The sequence below is a fragment of the Thunnus maccoyii genome, chromosome 6 (genome assembly GCF_910596095.1).
Source record: "Thunnus maccoyii chromosome 6, fThuMac1.1, whole genome shotgun sequence".
In the NCBI taxonomy this organism is placed as follows: domain Eukaryota; kingdom Metazoa; phylum Chordata; class Actinopteri; order Scombriformes; family Scombridae; genus Thunnus; species Thunnus maccoyii.
In genome coordinates this window covers 24,493,592-24,517,862 of record NC_056538.1, presented here as the reverse complement: position 1 = coordinate 24,517,862, position 24,271 = coordinate 24,493,592, and the positions used below count along the sequence as shown (strand labels likewise).

At 39.1% G+C, this 24,271-nt stretch overlaps 1 long non-coding RNA gene across 2 annotated transcripts in view; it reads right to left on the bottom strand.

The window, feature by feature from the left end:
- Nucleotides 1-24,271, bottom strand: part of LOC121899257 — an 89,205-nt gene that overhangs the window by 34,390 nt on the left and 30,544 nt on the right. The window contains exon 3 of one of the 2 annotated variants that reach the window (XR_006096662.1): nucleotides 4,249-4,418. The exons of the other annotated variant lie outside the window; for it this stretch is intronic. This is a non-coding gene — a long non-coding RNA (uncharacterized LOC121899257). Of the gene's footprint in view, nucleotides 1-4,248; nucleotides 4,419-24,271 lie in introns of those variants that run through there. 2 annotated transcript variants of the gene reach the window in all.

Genomic DNA, 24,271 nt, shown 5'->3' with positions numbered 1-24,271 from the left:
GTCTGTTGTCTCACTGTCTCATGGTGATGATGGGGGAGGGCTGTCTCTTGTGTCATCAATGTCACCGCCGAATTGAAATGAAGCGTGTCTGGGCTTTTGGGGGGGTGGGGGGGTGGCGGGGGGTAGAAAAATTGGGGCATTGCTCATTTTGCTTAGCAGATTATCAAGGGGGGGGGCATTGGAAGGTATTATGAAGAGTGATGAGCAGGAGTAGGAGGATCACTAAGATGTAAAGTGCTTCATCTTGTGCCTCACTGAGCAGTGAAGAGATGGAGGCCAAACAGGTGGTATAACTCTCCATCAGAGACTTCACACAGTCTGAGCATCTTGACTAAAGTCAAGATTCAGACTGTGTGGGCAAGCGTGTATCCACTGATTAGTTCCGCTTGTTCTGTCCATACTGAACTTGAGATGTTGGATACATATCTTGAAATTGCTCAAATTAATTATCATATTACTTTGGACAGCAGAAGTCCAGGGGCGGATTTAGTGATTTGGACATCCCAGGCAGAACACTGTCTTGCTTTATTTTCACCCTTTCTCTAACTGGGAATGTTGGTATTGGCAGTGATAGAAGAAGTACTCAACTATTAATACTGTACAGTAAAAGTAAAAGTCCTGCATTCAAATTTTTACTTAAAAGTGAAGAGTGAAAGAGATGTAATATTAGCACAATATACTTAAATTTAATTAACGTCTGTCAAACTTTTTATATAATGCTGGATAGTTTAATGAATAATATTGCATCATATTGTAATTGTTATATTTTGTGAGTAAAATCTGAATCTGCAACATAACCAGTAACATTTATCTGTCCGGTAAAAGTAGTGGTACAGTGTTTTCCTCTGAAGTAGAATTAAACAGTTGCATCTTTTTTTAAGTGCTTTGGGGACCTTTTTTGGGGTATAAGTTAGAACAGTAACATAATACAAAATTTTTCATATCTAAATATCATAATAAATTAATAGCTGTTTGGGGCCCTTTTAGAAGGAGGCCCCAGGCAGCTGCCTACCTTGCCTAATGGTAAAGTCCTCCCCTGCAGATGTATTGTTTAAGAGGAAAGAATACAAAGAAATGAGAGAATATACCTTTGAAATATACAAAGGGGGACAACTTATCAGTTCTTGGATTCTCTGTTGAATAACTCAGCATTAAGCCACAAAACTTCCTGATCAGAATTTTTAGATAGCGCTTTATGAACAAAATGTGTGTACGGGACAAGAGAGCAGCTACAACACTTAATATTAAGAGAACAAGATTGGACAAACAGCTCGATTCTGTTGGAGGTTGTACACACAGAACATAAATAATATTCTAAAAACTAACAAGTGTGTCATGTGTGCTAACTAACACTGTAAGGCACAAGGCAGTGTTGCCAGTGTTGAATTATAATTATCATATTTTATGTTAATTTAGCACTTTGTATGATCATTTTAAAAACTCAGTGTACAATACTGTAATTGCGAATTGTCATATTTTCATTTTTTTACATATTTTTCCATAATTTTGAGCTGATTTGGAACCTTGCTTATTATTCATTGTATGTCAACTATGTTAATAACATGTTACGGAAGCTAACAACTAATTATCCTAACCCATCCATGCAGAGATATTGTAAGACAGCCACAGTTGTCACTCACAAACTCTTTGTGACTCTTTGTGTATTTCATAACTTTTGTCTTATAGGGTTTAAGTGTAAAACTGTATCCTCAAGTTTTGTTTAGTTTTTTTTCTGATCAAAAATACTACAATTGTAACCTATTAGCTTACATGCTAGGATACATACACGGTGTGTCCTGTAGGCTGTTGTAAAACAAACACTGGTCTGCAGTTCTCAATGTGATGCAGTCTGGATTTCAGTGTACGGCAGTTTGCCCTGAAATACAATAAGTCTGAAGTTTTGTATAGACATTTGTTTCTGAAGCATGTCATCATCTTTAAATGGTTCCTCCCAGCCTGATAAACACTCATGTGTTTTAAACTCTGGCTTTCTGTTAAAAATGTTCAGTCTCCAGGCCCAAGCCAAGAAAGCACTGAGGAAAGGGGACTTTGGATAGCTCCTCCACAGAAAACTCTGTGCTCTTCATGACTGATTTTGCTGTGTAAAATCAGTGGAGTGGTTGTTTAAAGCCCAAATAGGACTTGCAAATTTCTGACTTTGGCAACTCTTTGTGGTTATATCAAAAAAAAAAAAAAAAAAAAAAACGCTGCTCACACTCCAAACTCCATGGATCCAATCTGGGGACACTGAGATGAGTGGACTGAAAAAAACACAAAGACTGTACCAATTTATGATTTTTCTACAAACTAAAATATATGCCATCAGAATAATGAAAAATTCTATAATCACAAAAACATTCTCGGGAACTGTGGGTATTACAGGGGAATAGAGTTTGAAGAAGCTATTAGTGGATTCTCAGAGTCACGGTGCAGCGTTACATGAGAGAGCTGTCTCCTGATGTCTTCTTCATGGGTCCTATACAAAAATCTCCTGCCCTCTTTAATTACTAACCCATCAGGTACAGTGCAGACCTAAAGCATTCTTCACGCCAATCATTATTCCCACTAAATCTACTGGCATTTTAAAGTGCCAGTAATAATTGCCAAGACAGCTCTTGAGATGAAGTGAGTAAATATAGCTAGTGTATGAGTCGACCCGTGAAAGTCTAAGGCTGACAGTGATGTGTGGAACTGTATAACCACGGGCTACTTTTTTTTTTTCCACTGACGACTGAGTCACTAACGATTCAACATCCTCAAGCAAATTGGAATGACTGAAAGAATGACTTATCTATGTATGGGCATGGCTCTCACACCTCGGGGAAGTGAGTCTGCATTAAATTGTTAGTTGTGATTGAAAATAATGCAGTGACTATAAGACACTTCTCTCTGGACAGATGGGTTTTTTTCTTCACCAAGGGCTAACTTGCTACTGCCAAGCAAAGAAGAGGGACACTGTGTACCGTTTGTCTTGCAATGTGTTGTATCTTGTAGAGTTGGAAATCCAGACTATGTTGTAAAGGGAGGCAGGCATGTGTACAGATAAACAGTCAGGCACGGGTGCTAAAATTTGTCTCCTCCAGGCTCTAGTGTGGATTAAAACTGGAGGATGTTATCTTCCTGATGTCCAGACAGGTGGCAAGCAAAGCCTAGAGTTACTCAGCCCCCCACCTGCTTTCGGTAGCCTACTTCAACAGCCTGAGGCAGACTGGAGGACAATGGGCACTTAAGAGCCTGACAGTGACCTGCAGCACCATGTGAGGACAGCAATGAAGGTAAACACACACAAACACACACACACACACACAGACAAGCAAACAAAACCCTCAAGGTTAGCGACCTTATCTTTCTGTGAACAGAGCTGTCCATCTGAGTCCAGCTGTGACGTTGTTTGTCAAGCATTCACTGCTGCTCATATGTTATACTGATCTCTGCATGTATGTTTCATCAATTCCCCTCCCCCAACACACACACACATACACACACACACACACCTTCCTCTATCTGCCCACAACCCCCTGTGGGAGCAAAGATAAGTGAAAGATCTGCACTGCTTATGCTGAAAGCGTTGCCATTTTAGTTTGCATTCAAAGTGATGTTCTCTGCCTCACTGTTTCTCGGCTCTGACATTGAATTAGTTGCCTGAACAGATTGCCTGAACATGGTGATTGGAGCAGCCAACAGTTGGAGATTTCTTCAGCTCTGGCCACATGCATTTCCAGATTTTTGGTACCAAAATTTGTCTTCATGCTGTTACCTATTTCTGGTTCAAAATGGACTTTAAACTGCAATAATTAAGGTCCTGCGGGACAGTTGGAGTTTGACCCTCTTTGGGGTAATGTATGCACATGTTCAGTCAGCCAGATGAAAATGAGGTAGGGGGCCAGCCAGTATGTGCAGCTCATGTCTCCATGTCCCACTGCTAGACTTGCCTCCAGCTGAAGCACTTCCACAGCGCCACTGACATGAAAGTGCTCACTGCCGGGCTGGCAGGGAAGATTATGTTATTACACTGTGTTGATCATTAGTTATGGAGAGGGAGGGATAAGATAAATTAAATGCCGTAAAAATGGATTGAGCGTGCTGCTGTGTAGTGTGTGCAAGGTTTTAATGAGTAATATAGATTATCATAAAGGTAACGATATAGTGTTGATGTAATTAATATTTTATTGAGATTTGAGCAAGAGCCAGAGAAGCAGAACAACCTCATGAATGCAACATGTTAGGCTAAGAAATAATTAGACAGAAATTTAAATATAAGGATACAATGACAAAAAATACATAGTAATAAACCGCAACATCCGTTCCAAATTCAAAAAAATTGCCCAAACAAAAAGTATGAGACTGTCTCAAATTAGTTACTGAGCCACAGATATCCTGATGCCACTTCCTGTGTGCAGCCGTCGTTCCACTAGGTTCTGTAACACAATGCAATCTCTCATTGAGCATTTCTTACATGTTCCAGTCTGCATTACAAGATAAATAAGAATCCACTACAGTGCCTGCTATTAGACACAACAACATTTAAACACAAAAAACTACAGCTCCCATAAAAAAATACCAGAATAGCAGCATATGTACTTACATCATCCTAACTGGGTTTCTTCAACATACATGATAACCACCAACCACCTCTTGTAATGACATTTTTCCACCTTTTTACTGTGGTTGTCATCTCTGCTGTTGACACTGTTGGGTCCTCTCATCTGTTCTGCTGTTATTACAGAAATGTCTGAACTAGCCGTGGCTACTCACCTTATTCAGTCGAACTGCTGACATTTAGCCCACAAGGGTGTGGAAAATGGTGTTTGTTAAAGGCGTCTCAAAAGAGAAATATTTCTAAACTGTACAACTTACTGATGAATAAAGGCACTTTCAGACCGTGAGTGGTTACCATTGCGTGTACTACTTGATTTAGCTCTTTGATTGGATAGCAACGGTGTGTAACTCCACCACCGCCACTACCAGCTATATCTGATTCTAACAACCTGGAACATACGAACCAGGTTGCTACTATCTACCTACCACATTCTCATCCTGCAGCCAAAGAGAGCAGGTTGTAGCTTAAAGCAGTGGCAATGGTTAGTGATATGACACAATTAGTATTTTTGTTTGTTCACTGCTGGTGAAGACGTGTATAGGCTAAGCAGGGAGCTTAAATACCAGCAAAATTAGCTTCTCCATCTTTCGCCCCAGTATTCTTTCTTTGGCTGGCATGGTCACACAGGGAGACATGGAGGCAGGTTGAAAAAAGTCTAGAGAGACACCTGCTCTCTTCTTACTGCCGCCAACCTGGATGTCTTTCCAACTGAAATGAAATTATAAATCCCAACTCAAATCTAAACTTCAGCATCTGAGCAAAAAATGACCAATTTTGCAACGGCTACCTCCTAACTACTTAAAACAAATGTTTGCTGTATAGTAGTCCACCAGGATTTTAATGCTGGACATGACACACACAAACACACTCTACTCCCCTGTCCCCCTGTGGGAGAGTTGGTAATGTTTTACAATAAGGTACACAAAATTGTGCATAGTTATTATTGTCACAGATATTGTCCTTGATAAATTCTGTACATGCTCTCTGTCTTCACTTTATCAGCAACAGTCCTAAATGCTCTTTATGGATTTTATTCATGTGATAAAAGTGAAGTATAACCACGTCACATGTCCAGACTAATGAATTTACAGAAGTAATTACAGTAAGTTTTTAGTAAAGCCAGAGCCTTTGTACCTGAGTTGATCCACATGAAAAGATCTGTGAGGCAAATGTGAAGTGCAAACGGAGGATAAAAGACGTCTGTATTTGCTATACAGTAACCTGCAGGGTGACTTTTTAATACCACCACTCCTCTGCAGTGGATCAGTGGAGATCAAAGGAGAATCTATTAGAATGGGAGTCTAAGAGCAGGAGAAATAGTCCCTGATCAGGACCAGGATCAGAATTATCTTCACTTGACAAGTATATTTCCACTGGTAACAGCCCCTTTATCAGAGGCACTCACCTTTTTGTTCCCAAAGAATGTTAATTTGCAGTTGGTGCAGAAAGAAAGTGGTACAGCAGTCTAACTCTGTGATACACATTGTTAAAGATACAATCAAGAAAACAAAATGACAAAATATTTGAATTTAGGTTGTAGAAAGGACAGTTATTACACCACTTTGGACCAGGATGTGACTGCTGAGATAAATGACTGTAACCACAGTGATGGCATGTAAGATAAATGCTTTGAGATGACAATTTGTGTTTGTTTCAATGTGCTGTTCACAAAGATGACTTTTGATATAAGTGGTTACCAAGGTGGCCAGACCTGCTGCGACCGTCTCTTAAATAGAAGCTGCCATGTACAGACTTTGATGAGAAGATGTGGAAATGAATTAAATAATGAAGTTTTGTCAGTGGAAAATTTTATGTTGGCATGCAGCTGATTTTCATCAGCACTCAGTTTACATATGAGCAAACAATAATAGTGTGATAAATATTTGCAAAATGTTTAAATGTAACCTGCAGATTCACTTATGCACCTTACTAATGTTCATTTCCTAAATCGAGTGATCAGTTAAAACGTCACTAGGTCAAAACAATAGGTTACCTTATTTATTCCTTAAAATTATGAACAATCCAAACCACATTATGCAGTATAAAGCTTCAAATGGACATGGGCAAATATTTCAGGTCATGCAATAATACATACAGATGATCTATTAATGTAGGCGGTGTCAGTTATTAAAATGGACTTTAAAAATATTTTACAGAGGTGCAGCATCATTCTGAAGGTTTAGGATTGTTTGTAGATATCCCATTCAAAACATGTGCTTCAATTCCTTAGTTAAATCATACACACTGTTATATAGGAGCATGTTGATCTGATGGACTTGTCAATGTTGGCTGATAAGACCCCTGAGGTTGGTATCTGTCATCTCTAAGCTGCACTTAAAGATAGAAAGAAGAGACAGATATAGGCCAACGCACTACAGACAGTTCATTGTATCTTCTATTTCTCAAGTAAAAAGAACATCATTCTGCATTTGTCCCAGAAGTTTATAGTCCGTCTAAGCACACAGAGAATAACCGCAGAACAGTTTAAATAGAACAAATGGACAAAATGTAAATAAATCATAACCTCTGTTTTGTACATATTTCATTACATCATGAAGAAGAAAAGCGCCAAAAGTCTGAGCTGCTGAAAATCGTCTACCAAAAAAAAAATCATATCAAGCCCTACTTTTACACATAAAAGGAGCAGAAAAACCTCAAAAGACTGTGAAACTGAAACGCGTACAGAAAAACTATCACAGCTCAGCAAAGCAGACATTTTCCTCTTAAACCAGACACAACAGTTGGCCTCTAAAATGTCATCTGCCTTGAGAGTAAGAACAGACCCAGACATTACAGCATAATTACAATGTCATCTGTCACACATCACTCCGATTGAATCAGTTAATTTCATTGCATTGCACTTATGTACTTTCCTATCAAACCATTAGAAATGTATTGTTTCTGTGTGTAACACTTGATGTCATGGTCACCGCATAGCACAGACAGTAGAAAAACATGGATGTCACCTTATCAAATCACATTCTGAAAGGTATTTTTGAAGCTTCAACACCATTTAAGCTCTTCACAATGTGTAGCATGAGGTAAATAACACAGACCGAAAACAACACTAAAACCTTTACAATGCATAAAATGCAGAAAAACACAATTGTTTTTTGTTTAAAAGGTGTTTAAATGCCACTTATGTTGGAGCTGGAAGTTTTAAATTTGAGCAAAAGAGTAGAGTCTGAACTGAAGTGCCATTTAGAGATTTATAATTAAGTAGCAGAACTTTTAAAAGACACTGGGGTCCAGTCCAGCCAGGCTAGAACTGGCCTAACGTGCTCCATTTTTTTGTTTCAGTTAGCAATCTCATAACTTAGTTTGGGAGACCTGTGAGTGACGCATCACAATAGCCTGTTTTAAATGAAGATGTGGATTTGTTTTTCTGTATTATTCTGGATCATAAAGGGTCAAACTTTGTTTCTCAGATGGAAGAAAGCTGTTTTAGTGACAGTGTTGATGGGAGTTTTGAAAGTTATAGGAGCCTAATTCCTATTTTACAGTTTTTCTTTATTTTTATTTATATGTTGATATTTCATCATATTTGCTTTTATTCCTCATAAATCAAATTTTGTGTGTCTACTCTGAGTAATTAAATCTTATTCATGTGTGTTACTCGTACTGGCAGTTTTACAGCTCTAAACAGGCACTTTAATTTAGCTGCTCGCATATAAAAAAGTCAAAATCAAGTTTATTTGTTAATGGGACAGTGGATTAATAAAGCCTTTTTTAGGAATCAGCAGTTTATCCGTATAAGAAACACAAGTCCACTCAAGCTTTACACTCTACCACATTTGAAACCAACTAAATTTATATCAGAATCCAGAATAACTCCTCATTTCTGATTTGATCTGAGTTGACAGACTGTTTACTTGTTGAGAAAGTACCTTATAATTAGTCTTGGGGTCAAGTACAAGAATTTACATCTAGTCTTTGTTCAGCTTTAAAAGAATGTCAATTATCCAAATCTTAATAGCAGATAAGCAGATTGCAAGTGAGGTCTAGATCTTGAAGTCAATTGACATATAGCTAACTAGAGTAACTAGAGTAATACAATATAGTTTTAAAGATAATAGATTGTGATAGGATTAAAGTTGCTTTAGTAATGTAATATACTGTGTTTTGGTCTGATAAATTTTGAATGACAATTTTATTTGTGACTTCTGCCACGCTAGTGGAGCTTCAATAGATTAGGCTCCATAAACTAAAATCTGTCATTATAATGGAGGGCTTTATGTGTTAATTGTTATCAGCTTACTGATGTGACTATAAGTTATGGGGGTGTGGTAATGAATGGATGTTTCTCTTTACAGGTTTAATTTAGCCCCCCTAAAACTATAAGGGTCATTAAGTCTGAGATCAGGGCAGCGGTCATTAAAGTCATGGGACCCATTAAAGTGGAGAGAGAACCTTTATCAGAATCTCCTTCTCCGCCCTCCCTCCTTCTGCTGCGTGCTCAATGCAGCATGAAGGGAAAACAGTGCTTTATGTGAGCAGCAAGGGCGGCATCATGCATCCTTGCCTTCCGTGGACCTTTTACGGCAACTTCCCCAATTAACTTTAATGGCCAATAATATAATTTTATGTTTTTCACTCTATTTTCTCTATTCCGACTCCTCCATGAATCCATATTACGCTCCTCCGTTCCCTCAGCCTCACGTCCTGCACAGCCAGCTCCTCCGCCTTCATTCTTCTCCTCTTTTTCACCTCTCCAGACCTGCAGTGTCAATGGTTTAAACGGATTGCTCACGCAGCCAGTTAACCTTCTCATCCCATAAAAAGTATAATTGGTTTACTATAGAAAGGAGCCTTTTCCATGCTAGGGATAATCCCTCAGCTTGATTAATGCTTCTCTAATCAATTGGTGTCTGGGAGACCCGCCTCTTCAGTCACATCCTGTAAAGGGGAACAGCTGGCCTTTCTAAAGGTCAGGGAGAGGGGGGTCACCTGGGGTCAGAGGGGCTGATGGATCAAGCAGGGGGTGTCAAACCACTTACACACATTATCAAAACTCCTATGCTATTTTTAGGGAGTTGTCAAGAGTGTGTAAAGTAATCACAGGGTTTATGTTGCATTTCTGTGTGTGTGCATGTGTGTGTGTGTGTGTGCGAGTGTGTGTGTGTGTGTATGCGTGATGTGAATGCATATGCTTTCCCAGTTTTTATGACTCAAAATGGCTCATTGAAAAGCAGCCATTCTGCCAAAGGATTATGATTACAAGGGCAATTGTTAGATTTTTAAGCTGCAGGGGTTTAAGAGTAAGGTTCAGAATTAGAAATTGGTTCATGGGGGGTAAAGGTTAAGTTTAGGTGTAGCGTTGAGGGTGAAGGTTAAGGTCGCAGGGTCAAGGATTGTAATAGGATCTCCTGAAAAGTATATTGCAAGTGTGTATCTATGTGTGTATGTTTACCATGCAGGCACTCCCATGCGAGTTCATGCACATGTGTCAAGTGATAGGAATCTACTCAATCCCTATGTGCCGCACAAAAAAACAATAACAACAACAACGACAAAAAAAAAAAAAAAAGATGGAGGAAAATGCTTTATTGGGATGGAATTGCTCCAAGATGTCTTTTGCAGTGACATCACGCAAAATGAGAAAAGATCCCCGGGTGTATTGCTCTTGTAATTTTCTCTTCAAACAGGACGGGCTATCATCCTCGCAGCCAGCAGTGCTGAGGGGTTTGTGCTCCATTCAGAAGAGATTTGAATAAGACTTGGAAATTGACACAGAGCCCGCTGTGATGTATGAATATCAATGTCACCTCTGACAGAGTAGAATGGCAGACCGGGAAAAATATCAATTCATTATGAGTTTTGGATTGGTGCAAACTATTTTACTTTGAACATACCTGATGTTATTTCCCCCTATGTGCATGATTAGTCTGCATATTCTCTGTGGAACAAACCTGGTGACAATGAAGTTATCTTCACCAAACACTGTAATCAATACACAATTTTACCACTGACAGACACTTAAAGATGACCACGCTGAACAAGATGTCACCCCGAGGACTTTGAATAGTAAATAATGAATCACTACATTAGTACAATGTCTGTTGTATACATTAGCATTCAAAGTGGACATCTAAATTACTTTGAATCTATAAGTGTCACTTGTCACACAGAGAAGATGAATGCTTTTGTCTCGGTAACTCCTGACATTTTTCTCGTGACTTAAAAGAGAAAAAAAACTGACCTTAACTACTGTATGGTGCGCTTTGATAGACTGTTAGGTAAACCAAGAAATGAATGGTACATTAATCTCTTAGGAACCTTGATGCTAATGACTGTAGACTCAAGATGTAACGGAGGCAGTGATGAATTATCGCACCAATCATTTGCCACAGATGTTTTGCAGCTATCAGTTTTCCGCCTATCTCTTATTCTCTGCCTTTCCTACTTTTCAGCCTTTCAACTTTCCTTGGGGTGTCACAGCTGATCGACTGCTGATTTAGTTAAACTTGTAAACAACAGCAGCCATCTGTCTCCATCAACTTTAATAACAGCTCAATGCTTATTCCCTTATTTATAAGAATCCGGAGCTCAGGCAGCAGGCGCTCTGTGTTGGCATAGGGGAAATCGCAGCGCGGCCCATGTTAGTATGCACATACATGCCTCTCCTACACACAGACTCACTGCGACAACACTGCAGTCAGAGATGGGGGGAGATGGTGAAAAGCGAGTGGGGGATGGATAAAGGGTTTGGGGGGGGGGGGGGGTAAGGGGAATAGGAAGAGAGATCTGTTTCTGAATACTCTCAGCATCTCCTTGATGTCAGTGGTTTGGACTCTTATATACAGAAAGAGAGGCATAAATACACACGCCCGACCACACAGCAGATCTTTAATTGGAGAACAGCAAGGTGCACAAAAACAAATATTTCACCCACACACAGGAAAATACAATTGATTTGTAATGGATCTGCAGTGAACTAGTAAGCGAGCCTCTCATTGTGTTGTTTTATTATTAATACTCTTGAGCCAATGGGCTGTGGAATATGCATCGAGTGACCTGCCCTTTCCTCTTCTTATGCTAATCGTCATTGACATTTCCCGCACACAGCACACCCGTCCTGGCCCCTCTGCAGTGGACCAGAAAACCACTGAACATTAGCAACAATAAAATCCCTCAAACGGTGCAATAATCCACCCTGAGACATTACCATACTGGAATTACAGCCGCCCATATGCTGCGACGTTGATCCGGTATCTTTGAAAAGATTTTGTTGTCATCCTAAAGGTTTGACGGTCAGGTATTCTTTGTATGTGAAAGGCTACAGCATTCATCTTCTGCCCATTTATCATCCCTGTCTACTTTTCTCCAGTCCTCCATTCATCTATCCATCCATTCATCTATCCATCCATCAGTTCATATAGCCTTTGTTCCATATGTGGATCCATCTGTCATGGCCTCTGTGATGCCTGTGCTTCTTATATATAGACATCTCATTCCAACCATCCACTTTTTTCAGATTGCTCAAAATACACAATTTTGGTGCAGATGCTATTTTTGTGGAGGGGGGTGGGTTAATGTCAGGGTGCAGAAATGCTTTTGACTGAATTGTCTTTGTAAACCATAATTTTGTGCTTCACTATTACAAAAACCAAGTGGAAAACAATTTGTGCTCCCTGGCTTGCAATTCAGGTAATTCCTCTGATTATATTCGCAGTGCACTTTGTCACCGTGAGTCGAGTCACAAGTTAGCTTGACTGAGGAGTCTCTGTTGGAATTAGAGCCACATTACGTCACTCAGATTGTGTCTGGTGTCTGTTCTCCTGCATCACCAGGAAGCCTGCATCTTGTGGGATGAAAAAAAGCAGAATCATGTGATCAGGTGAGGAACTGTGATTTTCTGGTTCAGAGATCCCACTCCCATCCCATCCACCCCTGCTCCTTTATTTCCTCACTTTGCTGCCAACTCACTGTCTGTTTCTGTAGGTTGAACTTTTAACCAACTAGAATTGGTCTTCTGAGATTTAAAGACTTTCACAGTGAATTTAAATTAAGCTGCTAAGGCAGCAAAACGTGTTAAGTTTCTATGTTGTCAAGGTTTGTCTGCACCAAGTAATACAGCTGCCACAGCCACTGTGTCATTCTTGATCTTATTTGTAAAAACTATTATTTTGTGATCAAAACAAGGGGATCAATGAGTAGACGGAGATGGAATAACAACCGAGCTAATTGGATTTCCTGGCTCCAATACAAGCCAATTAACCTTACACTGAGGCAATTAACAGTGAATGGAGTGGTTCAATATCACAAAAGTGAGGCCCCCAGAAGTTATTTGCAGAATAGTTTATCTCTATTGAGCTGCATGGTGCCAGTCTTATAGCAGGCAATCCACTCAGCCAACGCTGTAACCACCTCTGTACTAACCAGTAAATGTGACCCTGTGCCATGTCATCTTTTAATGATGATTCATGCCGGGCTTTCTGCCCCTGCAGTTGAATACTCCTAACCTCTTTGCATGTTAATGATGACTTTCCTTTCAACTGGGTGCTGTAGGTTCATCTAGGACAAAGAGTAGCGCAAGGGTTTCTACATGCCTCACTGGAGACTCTCTGCAGACCTAGCCGTGATAAACACATGATTAGGGAGACAAATGATATTAGGGCCAATCATCTCCCGCCCACTGTGGCCATTAAAACACCACACAGCAACAATAGATCAGTACTAATTGGATGCAGAATATGACCATAACAACACATTACTCCCATCAATCACTGAGTCTGTCTTTGAGGAGAACTTGAGTTGACCTAATGATTTACATTGTGGCTGTTTCTTGGGGTATTTTTTACAAGTATAAAAGTCATCTTGTCTTTGTATTTTGATTTCTTGGCCTCATATATTGTTTTTTTTTCCGGGTATTTACTTGATATTTAATTTGTATGTGTATGTATGTGTTACATTAGACTAGTGACTTGAAAGTTTTAACTTGAAACATTGATATGCTATTTTGTGGAATATCAGACCATAAATTTCATGTTTTCTGAAAGGGGACATATCATGCTTTTTGTGATTTTCTGTCATTTTTATATTGTTACGCTGTTGAATGTCTGTTAAACATAGTCAAACTTCCAAAACTTGAGGTGAACGTATGTAAAACTGCTCTCTGAAAGTCAAAAGACAGGGCTTCAGCCTGCTCTCAACACTTCATTTGTCACCTCTACTTCCTCCTCGTGATGACATCAGATTGTTTGCGCATGCTCACAAACGGCAAATTTGATTGGATTCAGGCTCAAACATGTGCGGATGTATTTGAGAAGTTTCCATTTTGAGTAAAGAAGAAGTGAAATCCGACCACGACTGTTTACGTAGCCTCCCGAGCCATCTGAAGTCTGCCAAGAGGCAGCTTCCGAGAGCTAACCACTCCGAATAGAGTGGTCTCATTGGGAGGGGGGCATTAAAGCTGCAGAGTGTAGAATTTAGTGGCATCTATTGGAACGGACCTGGCAGAAATGAAATATAATAAATATAAGTATGTTTTCATTAGTGTATAATCCCATGAAAATAAGAATCATTGTGTTTTGTTAAAGGCTGAACTGAGGGGCTGCATAAAGAGCCTGTATATAAATAAGGAGTTTTTTGATTTGTAAATGATGCGAAGATATTCCAGTAGAGCCTCAAAATAAAGATATAGACTTGAAAATGTTAATAATATGTACATATATTGATAGAAACTGATCCTATTGTCAATGTCAGCATTAATAAATTTACAATTTGTTTTTGCTCAAGGTTATGAGGATATTCCCGGTTTGGATAGGAGGCTTGAACTGGTTATAGGCAGGTTTGTATCAACTTTTCTTGTTGATAAAAATCACTTATTTTGGGGTTTGAGATGTGGCTCCCCTTTTTGCTGGTTGATACAGCCTGTGACTTTTGTGCTAAGATATGTTGTTTCATATTGTGAATTTAATGTCCATAACAGAACAGTTATGTCTCTAATAAACTAACAGTGTGCAAAAATTAAACTTCTTCTTTGTCTTGGAATTATCATAAAAACACATTTTTAAACGCCTCAAAAACATTTTTAAAATATACAGCATTGGGCTTTCCAAAAGGATCTGAGTGTGTAGGTGCCTTTGGCAAATCCATCTGTAATCTCTTTCACATTGTGCTGTCTCTCATTAATAACATATCATTTACCACAACACCTTGGTTGATCAAGATGGGATGCGCTCCTTTTGCACTGAGTGGAGACATGCAGTCTGCGTCCTCTGCACTCACTTTTTTTTATTTATTTATTTATTTTTACAGTCAATAAGCTACTTTCTCTTGGAAAATCAATTTGGGTATGCTTGTCACAATCCAAGGCAGGCCAAGGTAAAATGGAAATGATTTGGTGCCAATTGCATATTAATAACTGTATGATACATGTTATAATTTTCAATGCCTACTTGAGACCATTATTACCTAATTATATTTATGTTTCCTTGGATCATTTTATATAAGCTACTAAACCTTCTAACCTTGTAATCATTTATTATAGTTCTTCTAACACTCCCACATGAAGCTGTTCCTGGAAGTTGGTTCGCATCACACCAATTTTGCATCAAAGGAAAATCACACTTTCAGGCATTTGGGGTAGTGATAAGGCTAGAATTGTTTCACAGGTTATTATCAATATAAGGGGCGGGCAGTCTCTAACCCTCAAATGACCTTCTGGTCCCGCAGGAGCGAGGGGGCACTGCCCTCATACCTGCTTCAGTCCATCCACAGACACTATCATCAGGTCACAGGTATAGAGCAATCACCCATCAAATGGAATTGACCAGTGGAGAAAGTATGGGAATTCGATGGCTACACATTGTGATGATGCGTTCACACTTGTGTCAAAAACTTGACAGTCAATTGAGCAGAATCCAATAAAGGTTGAGTCAAGGATGCAATGGCCGCACTGGTTCAGGGGTCAAATAAGAAGTCAAAGTTCCGAGACAGAGGGATTAAAACCTGGATGTGTGTGAAGCAGAAACAAATTGCCATTGGATTATTGACAGGAGAGACCCAGGTTTTCTTATGATTGCTTTGGTGATGGAAGATGGACAAGTCTATTCAGACTGTGCACTGCTGAGTAAAGACTAATGTCAGGAAACAAATCTGGAAGCCATCTGATAGAGGAGGAAGAAACTCATTGACAAACAGCTCAGCAGTAAGACTTTGCAGCAACGACGTGATCTCAGATAAGAGTATCTTAGATTTCACATTTATTACACAGAGACATGAGACTAGCCAACCTTTATTTCCCATGGCATATTTTCACTTGTAGCATCACAAACAATTGTGTGATATCCTGTAAATCTATAAGAGATTTAACAGAAGACATGATGATTTATGATTTGAAATGATTAATTAGTAAAATATAATATGACATGCATGTATTTGGCAGTGTTAGAATAATGTTAACTGTCAATTAATGAGAATCCTATATATACACTGTAAGACCCATAGAGTGATATGTTGATAAGTACCTGACAAAGGCCTGCATGACTTATTATAGGGTCCTATTCATGTACATTTTAGATGTTTATTACATTCTTATACCTTATATCTATAGCTTATATAATACGCGTGTTTAACTTATTTGCAGAATCAGAAATCTCAAAAGATCTTTTTCCAGTTTAAGGGAGCAAAAGAGAGGAAGGGCAGATGGATGAATAGATGGATAGATACTCATAATGGAAAGACTACATTCTCCTGACATATGCCATTTACATGATGTCACTCTTCATGTCTTCAAATAACCAATTATTGGAACATGCCAATGTAAAACTGATATACCTTTTTTGACAGTTATGTAATATATTTCTTTTCAGGCTGCAAGTAATGATTAATTGAAAGAAAATCAACAGTGAAAAAAATGATTAATCATTTACTGTAGTCTATGACATGTCAGAAAATATTGAAAAATGCCCATCACAATTTCCTAGACCCCAAAGTGATGTCTCCAGTTCTCTTGTTTTCTCCAACCAACAGTTCAAAACCAAGAGATACTCTGTTTACAATTATGCAAAACAGAAAAAAAAGAAGAAAATCCTCACATTTGAGAAGCTTGAACCAGGGTTACACTTTACTAAGTCCCTCTATTTAGCATTTATAATCAGTAAGTGGTTTATAACACACTATAGTGTAGTTGTAAGCAGATTAAGTGTTTATTAAACTATAATTAATTAACTATAATTCCTCCTATGGGCACACATGGAGGCTAGTGTGTAATGAATGACAGTTGTATGAATACAATAAACAGTTGTAATAATACAAAATATGTCTTCATAGGAGAAGTTGTACTTGTTGACATATAATGTATATTAATAAACAGCACATTAATCAAATATTATTATATTTGCTTATAACTACATTATAATGTGTTATAAACCATTTATTAAATGCTTATATACTGCTTATAGATACTGAATAGGGGGATTTTCTGTTTATTGACTAATCGGCTCAGCACTATTTCTTTAATTACAGGCAAAACAGTTGTCGGTTAGTTTTTTTTACATTTTTATGACATCATGACTGGATGAAATAAAAAAGAGCAGTCATGTGCACATCCACAAAACCTCAGTGGTATAGGTGCTGGATACAAAAGTCAAAAACCAGCACACTAAATTAAAGATTCCTTTAACTTTTTTTTGCAACATTTTGACAAACTACAGGTCTTTCACAGGCAAAGATCAGATCATTACTGCATGAAACACACGTGTGAGTATATATTTAAATTAACCTGTCCAAGTATGTCCCAGAACATATGACCAAATAAGTCCAATTAATAAAAGGTGACGTGGTCATTACTTTTACTAATTCTATACATGATACATGTTATTTAAAAAAAAACTCTGAAGGAAAAGATGCCATGCAGGAGATGTCCACATTGAAAAGCCAGAGTGTGATACATGTGGTGCAAACAGAATGACTGATAGGATGTCTGCAGGTATGGTGTCAAATTAGATTGGAAGTGTCCATTAATTTGTATGACAGAATGCTCTCCTAGATTGTCAGCATGATCTCACCTATTAGATGACCCACATGAGAAGGGCTGACAGGGGTTGGTTCACTCTTCCATTAACAACTATGTCACATTGAGTAACACAGGATAATACGGCACACAGTTTTACAAAGGAGTCGTACGCTCATGAAATCTTATGGTGTTTAAAAAGCCCTCAGAGTTCTGGCATGCAAAAGTGCTGATCTGGATTCAGTGATGGCTGCCAAATACATCAGTCACTATGCCAAGTCCCAATCCAGCCAAGAGACATACTGTACAAACGATGTTTAGTTAAAAGGAAAAATAAAAGACCATTCTGGGGTTCACTCCTGTTTTAGACAATTAACTGCAAATTGCCAACCATTTTCCAAAACAGTGAGTACTTATATACAGATACAGTCAGTATCCCATAACCCATTTTGTTGCCAGTATTTGTTCGTCAGAGTTACAGTAATGTTTTATGAAAATGCAGTTGCAAGCAGGGATGTTTCCTCAGTAGTTTGGGATCCTTTAATGTGACATGACAACGTTTTAAGGTCATTTATAGAAAGGATTTAGACTTTTTGTGTCATGTGTTGGTTTGTTGCACGAAGAAGGGTTTTAAGAATGAACTAAAGCACATAAAACACTTGTTTTCTGACTTCAATTAACCAAATTATAAATTTTACATTTTATAATATACAAAATAATGTTGCTGATTTGTAGACTGTACTTTTTGTTCCACTGTTCTTTTGTTGATTCAAGCAGATATTTCCAGTTTCTGACTTATAGTGCTGTCCTCACTTTGAAGTGTTGGTAGTACAAGGAGGTTAAGTCTGAAAAGTGAGTTTCTGAAATCTTGAAATCCCAGCAGTGGGCAAAGTAACTGCTGAGTCATTGCTGATGACTTTATCAAATCCCTACTGATTTATTACAGCCATTTGTGCTATAGGACAGTAAAATCTTACTTAATGCACCTTTAAGGTACAACAGTGCTGTAAAAACACCTTAGGGCAATGTTAAATCTTTTATGTGTGTGATTGGGGCACATCCAGCCTCTGCTTTTTCCCCTCGCCTCTCTCAGTCTCACCTTCTGCAGCTATGATTGTGATGACCGTATTTGAAGGGCACTCTCGATGAGTTTATTAGAAACTATCATCAAACAGCACTTAGCTCCAACATCTGACAACTCGCAGGTGAGTAACTCCCTTTAAAATAATAGTTTGTCCTTCAAAAACTAATGCCAAAGGCAGAGATATAGTGCATTATAGTCCAGTGGCATAAAATGTTTTAGTACCCTTCATAAAACAGCGCTTTCTTGTGTGTCCCTCTTTGAAACATCTATTTTTCTTTGGGATCTAATGGGTCTTGTTGGAACTCCTAATTGGCAGTCACTGTACTCACTGTCCTTTGAGCTGCTGCTGCTATAGGGGGGATTTTGAGCGCTCAAACCAGCTTTGAAGTCCTCAAAAGTGAATTCTCTCTTCACTGCTGTGACAGCAGAAACAGCAATGACCAGATGGGATGTATAATTGAATGGGAGAGGTATAAATGGAGCCAGTGTCATAAGTCTACAACACTGTGCTGCGAGTCCACAGGAGTGGCTTCTCATTATTACCGTGGCTAAACTAGCGCCAAAGCCTCCACAAAGACCTACCATGTCACTCAGCTCCTATTCCATATGGACCTTCATGCCTTTGTTAGGGGGTCTGAGCTCTTGATGTTCATAGAGAGAGAGAGACAGAGAGGGAGAGAGAGAGAGGTCTTTCATGTCTTCCCTTCTCATTTCCTTTAAACAAATTCAAATTGTTAATTACTTCTTTTTTTATGCACCACTGGACCACCTTCACAAATTCCAACATTTGACTACCTCAGAGACCTCTGCTAGGGATATGAGTGAGGCTTCCCCCATGTCATCCAATTCTGGCCCCTCCATAGAGGGCATGTCTGTCGGGTTTAGGAGATCCTCAAAGTGTCCCTTCCTCTGCCCGATAATGTCCCCACTCGAGTTGCCTGTTGGTTTGCCAGAACTTCTTTGAGGCCAAACGAAAGTCCCTCTGCACAGCCTCCCTGAACTTCAGCAGCCACCTGAGCTGCCGCGCTTTCGGCTCTATGGTACCCATCTGCTGTTTCAGGAGACCCCTAGGCCAGCCAGGTGCAAAAGGCCTCCTTCACTGCTGGTGTCCACTGGCGTGTTCTTGTGTTGGCACCCCAACAGGCACTGATTACCTTCCGGCCACAACTCTGAGCAGCCGCCTCCACAACTGAGGTCCTGAACAGGGCCCACTCAGATTCCATGTCCTGCACCTCCCCCGGGATGCAGGAGAAATTCCTCCAGAAGCGGGAGTTGAAGACCTCATTAACAGGGGCTTTTGCTATACATTCCCAGTCCACCCTCACTACTCGTTTGGGTCTCCCAGGTGTGTCCGGCAGCCTCCCCTGCCGCCTGATCCAATTCACACCCGCCTGATGCCTCTTACTCTGGGCAACTCCAGAAAAGAAGAGACGATCGATGAAGTGATGATTCTCGGAGGGAATGTTACATTTAAATTTTACATTTTACACAACATTTTAACAAATACAAGTAACTTCACGAAACACAAACTCAGTTGCCTGCAACAGATTCAACCTTCTACATTATGTTCAGGGGGGTTGAAAGAGGCTGTAGTTGGTGGTGCTGTTGAATTATGTTGCATTATACTAAGAAGTACTTTTAATTTTTTGTGTATATGAGAAATAGGTGCAATAAATTACTTTATTTTTAGTTGCACTATACTTTATAAACTGGCAACTTAGTGTATGTAATTGCATCACTGTTTCACTCTAAGAAATGTGATAAATCCTTTGCAACTAATATGTCAAAACATACTGAGGATAACAAAAGACTACAGAGAGTAAGATGCAGGTTGTCTAGTATCTACTGCACATTTTTCACTACTTGACAGCAAACTATGCTCAGGATTACTGTTATTACCAAGGGTCAATGTGCAAACAAAGCATATTCAGCTACGAATGTTCTGTTTAATGCCATCAACAAAAACGTTCACATTTCTCTGCCCTCTACAATATGAATCCATTGACCCTCTTGCTGCGTCTCCTGCAGGAGTAGGTCTTGAGAGTCTGAGAAACAAAAGCTGAGGCGTAGATGGCGGTTCAGCAGATAGGATTAGGCTGCAAGTCTTCAAAGAGGTCCCTCTCCGCCAAAGCTCTTCACTTCAGTCATGCTAATGCTGTTTATTTTTCCTCATTCGTTTCTCTCTCTCTCTCTGTCTCTCTCTCTGTCTCTGTCTCTCTCTCTCTCTCACCTGCCAATAGCGAGGAGGGGTAAAACATCATTTCAACACTAACACTTCACTGAACATACACTGACAGGTGCATATTTACAGAGGGGTTGTTTAATACTGGCCCTCAGAGGGGGCTAGCTTTAATGCAGCATCTTTGCCTGAGGCGAGGCCAAGGAGCCTTCATCCTGACAGTGAACCCCTCCTCTCTGCCTGCAATAAGAGTTTTTTTCCCCTCCATTTCATGTGGGCTTTTATGCTGAAAAACTACCCATGGATTAAAGCAAAAAAAATCTTTAGACTGATTTTTTTTTCAGCCAAGCCATATTCCCCATCTGCAATTTGTAAAACACGTTACAGGTTACATTACTTGATGCCTGCTAAACAAATAACACACTGTAAAATGATGAGATTTCAGCACCACTTCCCACACAACCATTGCTGCTGTTCTCTAATGCAGCCATCTCAAGTTTAAATACTCTAGACCAATAGTGACGCAACTGCAAACTGTCACGATTCTTCACTGCTGAAATAAAATTTCCTTGTGGATTATTCTCAGACAGAAGATACTGTAGCCCGTTGGTCATTGCAAAGTGATTGCTTTCTTCTTCATCCGAGGCTTCTCACTCCTTCCTTGTGAAGTTTGATTTTGATTATACAATCTTGATTAACTTTTTCTATTGCTAATACTATTTCTATAGATTGCTGGACATTAAGAATCTCATAATTTGGGGGATTTTGTCACATTTATAAATCTATATTTTGGTGTTAATCCAATGTCGTAGGCCACTAATATGAATGTGTGCGCGTCTGTCGAGATTTGATTCATCGATCTTCATTCATCTTTAATACATAGTGGGGCTATATTACCATATTACCTTCTTTGGTTGTTTATTGTACATATTATTGTTAAATTGTCAAGAAATTATGTGTATGATTTTCAGTTTGTGGCTTTAATTAGTAACCTAAGAGAACTAGTCTTATAGCAAGAGTAGGATAGACTATTAGGCCAAGTATCAGGTTATCCAATCCATCTCCATTAAAACATAAAGAATTGATAGTAGGCTATGGCACGATTTGTAAACTAATTTAGCTTAAATAAAAGATTATGCCATTATAGCCAATAGCCAACCATATCTGAATTGGACATAGAGAACATCTGTAGACTCTACTAAACTTTGCATTTTGGGATGAAAAGCCAAAGTATGACTACACAAGAGGTAGGGCTGTTATTATCAGAGGATGTTACCACAGAGGTTGTTAAACATAGCCTATAAAGTTATCTGCACAGCTGTCCCCCCCTCCCTTCTTCGGACCAACACTGATCTCATAAATGGACTCTATGGACTCCAAATGACAGAAATCTGTCGTAGCGACAAAGAACTTTAACCCCTGACTACTTCTCTCTCTGTCTCCTTTGCCCTCTCGCGGTCTTTCATGTGAACATGCATTCATACAGGACTCTGGGGAAAATAAACATTTAATCAAAGCCTTTTTTAATACCAATTTATGTCTGTGCTGTCTTCATGAAGCGTTCAGGGAGCTGTTGTCACAAATCAGTCAAATGTGCTCTCTATTACAGTAAATCTAAGAGAGGTTATACGTGTATTATTTTCCTGGTGTCTGTCTCATGACCAGTCGTTTAAAGTTCCACTTGTACATCAATATGAATGTTATTGATCTCTATCTGGGTGCTGAATTTTTTAGCATGTGTTAGCAAATTAATCAACTACCATAAGTCAGTCACTCACAGTGCAGTTTGGGCAGTGAAGTTTCCAGTTAGTCCACCGAGCTGTCAGGCATAGAGAATTGAATGCAAGGCAGCTGACAAGCAATTAATATCAATTACAGGAAGAAAGTGTGTGAATGTGACTTCACCAGACGACTGTAGTTTCCACAGCTATACGTTAGAATACCACATGGCCTCCCTGGCAAATGGAACCCATATATAATCGAGTCCAATGCGCTGTATTTCACACTCCACTAAAGGCGCTTAAAAGCAGGATTTAAGAGTCTCGAAGCCTTAAGTCCCAGCGCAAAAAGCCATCACATGGTTGCCACTGCTATTGCTCTCCTCTTGCAGTCGTGGGCTTTTCTCTTTCAGGAGCACGGTGAATGGGTAAGAGTGACTGGCTTTGTGCACACCGTCTGATAATGGCAACAAAGGGAGGGAAGCAGCCGAGTGAACAAAGCATTATGTAATCAATATCGCTGGTCAGTTGGAACAGAAAGGGGTGTTGATCTGTTGACTGAAGTACTGTTTACATAGATTTTCTTTTCTCACGCTGCAGGTGTCAAAGGAAAAAGTAAGCCAGGAGGAAAATAAGAAGCAACAAAAATGAGAAATATAGTCCAAAGAAAACTCTGAGTTGATTGAAGACACCTTGGAAGGTGCAGGGGCAGCGATCCATGTCACAACAGAGCCAGGTCAAAGCCAATCTTGCTTATCTCTGTAAATTAAAACTGTCGTCTTGAACAATGGGTGGATGATTTCAATTAAATTGTGCAGTGCATGTGGGGAAGATCTCAGGAGTCACTGAAGAACAAACACATGGCTTTATTGCTTTCATATTATTCCCTGCTGAGACTAAAACCTCTGCTGTCCCTGAGGGTCGAGCTAATGCCCTCTGGGCAGAAACAAATGACAAGTCACTGAAATTTGCCAAATACATTGGATATTGTTTTGATCATATAGTGCTTGTGGAAAACCTCTAATTATTAATAATTACAGGTTTAACAGGTTTTTGTATTTGCACTTTTTTTGATTGCGAATATGTGAGGCAGGTAGCATGAAGGTTGACAGTAATGAGTTTTAAAACATAAAACTGAACACATCAGTTGCATTATTAGATCGTAATTTAGTATATGTTTACAGTATATAATGTTTTCATAATACTTTAAACTAAATAACCTTTTCACCTTTTGACTTCCACATTAGTGCACAGGGTGAAATGATAAAATCATCCTTTAAGATCTGATGGTTGGATTGTTGAGTGTTTACCAGTAAATCCTTCCTTACTAATTCAGAGGGCTTCACGCCACTCTTCATACATTGTGTTGACATTACGTTATTAATTTCTGTGATTAATAGTGACATTTTTGCCCTCCATGCTATGAAGGCGATATCTGTGTTGACACACAGAGATACAGGAGAAGGAATTTCTTTTCCATTGTGACTGTAATGATGCCGTTTGCAAACATTTGGAGATGAAAATTAAAATTGGATTGCTGATTTTAAAATGTTGTCACACATTATGTGCACAAATGTTGGGAATGAAATTGCAATTTGATTAACAATTTCAATGGAATGATATCAGCTTTGCACTTAAAATAAAAAGACAAAGATTAACAGTTGAATTTAGGATTTGTTAAAGATGGAAGTAGTGCTTTGTGTGATTACTAATTAAAGCAGCCTTAGTTTTT